Source organism: Gracilinanus agilis, chromosome 2 (assembly GCF_016433145.1).
Source record: "Gracilinanus agilis isolate LMUSP501 chromosome 2, AgileGrace, whole genome shotgun sequence".
NCBI lineage: Eukaryota > Metazoa > Chordata > Mammalia > Didelphimorphia > Didelphidae > Gracilinanus > Gracilinanus agilis.
Genome location: NC_058131.1, coordinates 481255115 through 481262385, shown reverse-complemented (window position 1 = coordinate 481262385; position 7271 = coordinate 481255115).

Here is a 7271-nt window from a genome sequence, read left to right as displayed (position 1 = left end):
CCCTTTTCATCTTTGATACTGATGATTTGGTTTTCTTCTTTCCTTTTTTAAATTAGATTGACCAGTACTTTGTCAATTTTGTTTGTTTTTTCAAAGTACCAGCTTCTAGTCTTATTTATTAATTCAATAGTTCTTTTACTTTCAATTTTATTCATTTCTCCTTTAATTTTTATAATCTCTAATTTGGTGTTTAGCTGGGGATTTTTAATTTGTTCTCTTTCTAGTTTTTTAATTAGCATGTCCAGTTCATTGATCTTTGCCCTCTCTAATTTATTAATACATGCCCTCAAGAATATAAATTTCCCCCTGAGTACTGCCTTAACTGCATCCCACAGAGTTTGGTAAGATGTCTCATCATTGTTATTCTCTTCGATGATTTTGGTCTCCAATTTGCTTATCAATTCTTTTGATTTGGGGGCATCTTTCTCCAATTGGGAGTTTCTGTCTTTTAACCTTTTAATTACCTTTTGAGCTATTTCCCACTTCTCTTGCCAAATCTCTTCCATATTTCTCATGATCTCAGATTTGAACTCTTCAAGAGCTTGTGACCAATTTTCATTTTTTTGGGAAGGTTTGGATATGATTACTTATTTGTTCTCCTCTGCTGTTTGCTCTGTTGTCTGGATTTTTTCTGTGTGAAAGCTGTGGAGTGTTAAAGATTTATTCTTGATCTTTCTTTTTTGGGGTTCTTGTGACTGGCTTTCCATTGTTAGCTGGGCGCCCTCTCAGCTTTATCCTCACACCCAGGGTCTGTCTGTGCTCTTTAGGCTCCTGAGGTCTCAGATCTAGTTGTTTTCATGGTCAAGCCTTCTAGTTGTCCCCTTGCTTGATCCTCTCCCTGAAGCTCCTTTAACAGTCTCAGGGCACTGCTTCCACAGTCTTGCACCCCCTCTGCACTGGGTCCCCACCCAAGGTTCGCGCCTGGGCTCAGGGTCCATGTCTGTGCCTGAGTCTGTGCCTGAGGTCGAGGTCTGTGTTCAAAGTCTGATTCTTTAGCCTCTTGGGTCTTATGTCTTGCTGCTCACAGGAGCAGGCCCTGGTGAGCTGCCCAGAACTTAATGAATGCCCCAAACTTGCTCTAATACTTGTGCTCTGGCTTTGGTACTATAGGTGGTGTGGGGGGGGAGGGGGTTGCTCAGCTCGCTTTTTAGTGAGAGCTATTTCACCCCTTTATAGCAATGAGATGCCCCAATCCCACGTACCTTCAATGCTGCATCCTGTTGTGGGTTCCCTTCATTCGTCTGGATTTGTTTTTATGTCCTCTTGAGGAGTCCTGTATGTGTGGGTTAGGAGAGGTTAAGCAGCTGCTTTTTATTCTGCTGCCATCTTAACCTGGAAGCCTTTGCTTCATTTTCAAGCTGGTTAATTCTGGTTTTTAAGACTTTATTTTCTTGTTTTAGTTCATGTATTTCCTTTTTCAAATTGCCTTCAGCCTCTCTTGATTGCTTTTTGAGCTCCTGAAGTTCTTGAGTTAATTGAATTTTGAGATCTTCCAAAGCTTGTGTCCAATTTGTTGGAACTTCTTCCTCTTCTTCTATTTCTATTTCATTTGCTCTCTTTTCATTTCCTTTAAAGAAGCTTTCAATTGTCATTTCTTTTCTCTTTTTCTATTGTTTACTCATATTTTTTTCCTTTTCTGTTCTGCTAGTTTAAGCAGATGGATTTAATGAGCTTTGATGAAAGATCTTCCCCCCAGCTAGCAATGGAAGTTTGTGGTTACTTTCTCTGCAGTCTCTGCAGGGGGAGGGGTATTGGAGTTTTCCTGCCCTCTGAAGACTTCTTGTCTGTCCAATCGATGGGATTAAGCCTGTATTGATTGGACTAGTCTGTATTGCTTAATGTGCCCCGAGGCTAAAACCTGGAGAGGAAAAAAAAAGATGTTGGGGGGACAAGATGAAGTGTTTTCACTGAGCTGTCCAGCAGTAGGGTCCCCCTGCTCTGTCCTTGTGTTTGATCTGGTTTTCTTTCCTCTTGAAGCCCTTTGTTCTCTATCTTGGTGTGATGAAGCCAGGAGGTCTGAGATTTGGCTCCCTCTAAGTGGCCATCTTCTGAGCATTTTTGCTGTGTTTCTCTGGCTTTCTCCTCCAGTCACCTCCCTGGTGCCTGTGTTCAACTCCCTGAGTCCAGTGCCAGCAAGGCCCTCCAGGCAGGTGCGCCCGCCCACCCGGAGATTTCAGGGGTCACTGGAGACTCCACACAGTGCATGGGGGAAGGGTCCTGGGATTCCCCTTCTATACCCTCAGACTCGACAGTTCAAGAATTCAAGCCTTTTTCTTGGCATACCTCTTTAGCTGTCTAGGAGTAGGATTCCCCCTGCTCTGTCCCATTGTTTGATATGGTCATCTTTCTTCTGGAAGCGCATTATTTTCTATCTTGGTGAGGAAGAGTATGGAGGTTTTAAGATTTGCTCTGTCTAAGCCACCATTTTCCCAGAATTCCCCAACAATAGCACTTTTTGTAAAAGCAAGGAATTGAAAACAAAATTAATGTTGTCTGGTTTCCTAGAATGGCCAAACAAATTATAATATATGAATGTAATGCAATATTATTGCAACAAAAGAAATAACAATTGGAAATAACCCACAGAAAACGTAGAGGACTGGGTGAAATGTTGCAAAGCAAAGAAAACATTACCAAGAGAGCAATATACCCAATGATTACAACAACATAAATGAAAAGAATAATTAACATAAAGCCGAATTCTGGGTAATCACAATAAATAATCTTGTCCTTGGAGAAAAGATAAAAAAGTAAAGCCTTCTCTCTTCTTTCAATCAACCCATAAACTAATCAATAACAATTTATTAAGAGGCAGCTAGGTAGCACAGTGGATTCAGAGCCAGGCCTATAGATAGGAGGTCCTGGGTTCATATCTAGTCTCAGACACTTCCTAGCTATGTGACCCTGGGCAAGTCACTTAATCCTATAAGAGGGAAATAGGTTTTAAAGCAGATTTGGAAGTTTAGACAGGCAGGCAGGAACTGAGATTCCAACCTGGAACACAATGGACTCTCTTTAAAGGCAGCTGAGGTTTTGAAGGAGTTGGGAAACCACTGACCTGAGAGACCTGTGGATCTTGGGTATCTCTAAGCAACATCTGGGACCCCTCAACTAGCAGGATCAAGGAGTACAGTTGGAAAATACTGTCTTGCTTGGTGGACAAGCAAGGTCAGTCTCACTGATTTCTCTGAAGAGTTATTTGACTGGTTCCTGTGCTCTTGGAGTATACTTGGACTATTACTGATCAAGACCATCAGATCATCTATGTGAGATCCCATTTGTCTCTTGTGTCTTGGCTGCCTGTTTAGTGTAGTGTAAGGATTACCCAGTTCTTAAACTTTTTTTTTTTTAATTTTAAACCCTTAACTTCTGTGTATTGACTTATAGGTGGAAGAGTGGTAAGGGTAGGCAATGGGGGTCAAGTGACTTGCCCAGGGTCACACAGCTGGGAAGTGTCTGAGGTTAGATTTGAACCTAGGACCTCCCGTCTCTAGGCCTGGCTCTCAATCCACTGAGCTACCCAGCTGCCCCCAGTTCTTAAACTTTTAACCCTGAATTGATCCATAGTGTTTTAAGTTAAGTGTGACCTTTCCCCATTATCCCTAACCCCTATAGTCTTTATTAAACCTGTGTTTATAAATCTTTTGTCCCAGTATTACTCACTGTTATTTGTTGGTTTCATAGACTCCTAGGCTAGGTGGATCTGTGGTAGCATTGGTATCAACTGCCAATCCGTGATTTCCCATTCCTTGTATTTTGGTGTGATTTGTGTTTCCTCAACTTGTTAGGTTTCAGTCTGATATTCCCCATCCAATCAGTCCTCCTTCTCCCCTTTCTCTAAACCCAGTAATATTAAAGTTACCTATAAGAACCCCCAATTGCTTAACCCTTGTTTTTCTTAGAGTTGTTACTAAGAGAAAAAGTAAGGATAAAAAAAAAAAAACATTAAACACCCACTGTGTGCCAAGGTAGGACAGCTAGGTAGCTCAGTGAATAGAGCACCTGACCTGAAGTCAGGAAAACCTGAGTTTAAATTTGTCCTCAAACCCTTTCTAACTCTAGGACACTGGGCAATCACTTAACCCTGTTTCACCTCAGTTTCCTCATCTATAAAATGAGTTGGAGAAGGAAATGGCAAACTACTCCAGAATCTCTGCCAAGAAAACCCCAAATGGAATTATGAAGGACTGAAATGACTGAACAACAACAAAAATGTCCCAATCCCTTTGCTAAGCACTGGAGCATACAGCCTAGTGGATTTTTCTCTGGAGAGCTGGAGTCCTTTGGATACAGAATGTTGAATCACTGTCAGATAGGGTTGAAACACTCATTTAGTTTTCTTCACTCTTTTTTCTCCCTTGTTACAAAGGAACATTTACTAAGAGGACAATGGAGGAGGTAGCATATCTGGAAATGACATGATATGAATGCAAAAGGCAAAAATCAACCTTAAATAAATATCCATTTATATCTATAAATAATATCTAGCCAAGTCAAAAAGATAGCCAATTAAATTAAATTAAATCTAAGGTTTCTTCCAGCTTCATAACCTATTTTCTACTGCATTTCCATCCCAAACTGAACTGATGCATCCTTTAAAATTATTATTAATTTCTTCCTTCAGCAATATCCTCTGGTTTTACATTATAATCATCAATAATTTGAGAAAGCCTGTTATGGGAATGGGAGAGAAGGTGGACAGAGGGAGAGAAAGGAGTCAATGATGACCTAAAGGTTTTAATTAATAATCAATTAATTATCAGGCATTTGTTAAGCATTTAATATATGCCAGGCCTATTGCTAAACAGTAGGGAAACAAAGGAAACACAGAAGGAATTCTTGCATTCAAGGATTTTACACTCTAATTGGAGAGAATATATGTGTATACACACATATGAAGTAGATATATATAAAAGTATATGGACTATATAAATGAAATAATAGATAAACATATATTTATTATATATAGTGAATATGTATATATGTGTATAAGTATACACATATGAAGTAGGTATGTATATAAGTATATAGACTATTTAAATTGTGTACTTATTATATATAATAAATATGTATATATGTGTGTATATATATCTACTTATTTATGTATTACCTCTCCAGTTAGAATGTAAACTCTTTGTAGTCAAAGGCTGCTTCTGGTTTTCTTGGTATACCCACTGCCTACCACTATGCTTAGCACATATTTAATGCTTAACAAATGCTATCTATCTACCTACCTTTCTATCTATCTGTGTCTCTGTCTGTCTATCCATCTGTCTGTCTGTCTATCATCTCTCTATCAATCCATCTATCTATCTATCTGTCTATCATCTATCTGTCTGTCTATCTGCCCATCATCTATCTGTCTGTCTACCATCTATCTATCATCTGTCTGTCTGTCTATCATCTATCTATCTGTCTATCATTTATCTCTATGACTGTCTATCATCTATCTGTCTGTCTATCATCTATCTATCTATCTGTCTCTGTCTGTCTATGTACCTATGTATATAAGTATGCATGTATCGCTCTCTCTTTCTTCTCTCTCTCATCTATTTAACACTGAGGAACTTGCTGGACCCCTGGGAGCTGGGATAATGATCCTCCTTTCTGCACCATACCCAGGCATACAGTCCTAAGAGGTCTCTGGGATCCTAGTGATCTCTAGTAATAATAGGGGTCTAGTGAGAGCTGGGTACCTTGTTTTCATCCTCTTTGGTTTGTTAAACTACCCTTGGGTTACAACTCACTACTATGTTTTCCTCAAAAGGTGGGATTTTCTACCCAACGTACAACATGAATCAAGTATGTGACAGGTATTTTATTCAAAATCAGGAAGGGCAACAATAAGCATGCTCAATGGACCCTTGTTACACATATAAGATATAGAGTAGGTACAAGGTAACCTCAGAGGACAGGGTACTGGCAGCTGGAGGAGAACCAAGAAAGACCTGAAGGATGAAGCATTTGAGCAGATTCTTAAAGGAAGCCAGGGATTCAAAGATGGGGAATTGAGGAGGCAGAGTATTTCCAGGCATGGAGTAGAGCCAGTACAACAGCACAGAGACAGGAAATGGGTTGTCATGTGTGAGGAATAGCACGTAGGCTGGTTTGGCTAGACAATGGAGTCAATGGAGAAGAGTAATATGTAAGAGAAAAAGATCAGGTTGTGAGAAGGGAAATGCCAAACAGAGAAGTTTATTCTAGAGGTAAGAGAGCCGCTGGAGTTTAAATAGGAGATTGATGTGATCAAACTCAAACTTTAGGAAAATCACTTTTAGGCAAATGTGGGAAATGGATTGGAGTGGGGAAAGACAGGGAGAACAATTAGTAGGCTATGGCAGTAGTCCAGGAGAAAGACAGTGAGGGCCTGAATTGGGGTAGTCACTATGTGAATAGGAAAAAAAGAGGGTGGTTTAAATGAAGCCAGAGAAGCCTAGAGGAGATGAGAAGGGAGGGAATTCCAGGCAAAGGGGTCAGCTAGTAAAAAGGCCCAGTTTGGGGATAGAATGTCTTATTCAAGGAATAGCAAAGGGACTGATGTCACTGAACTGTAGAATAAATGGGAGAGGAAAGTATAAGGACTGAGAAAAGACTATTAGAGTTAGTAATTAATGCTCCTCCTTTCTGTTCCATACCCAGGCATGCAGTCCTAAGAGGTCTCTGGGATCCTAGTGATCTCTAATGAGAGCTGGGTACCTTGTTTTCATCCTCTTAGGCTTGTTAAACTACCGTTGGGTAGTTTAAAGAAAATCACCAGTTTCTTTGGTTAGAGTCATTTTAGCTGAATGATGAGGCTAGAAGCCAGATTGCAGGGAATTAAGAGAGTGAGAGGAAAAGAGCTCGAGGCAAAAGTAGTTGATGACATGGACTACAGCTCTAGAGTGAGATCAGAGCTAGAAATATAGATCCTGGAACCATTTGTATAAGAAGGTGCCAAATGAGCCTAAGGGAACAGACGAGTCACGAAGCGAGTTAAGTGATAAATAAGAAAAGGATGGGAAAGAATCTTGAAGTACTCTCACAGTTAATAAGTGAAAAATGAATGCAGATAGAGCAAAGGACATGGACAAGTAGTCATACTGTTAGAAGGAGAACCAGGACAGCAATGTCACAAAAATCCAGAGAGGACTAAGCATTGAGAGCTAGAGAATAATCAATAATGTCAAATTCTAGGGCAAAGTCAAGAAGGAAAACTAGAAGTCAGTGAGGACCCCTCCATATTTTTTTAAACCCTCACTTTCTATCTTAGAACTAATACCAAGTATTGGTTC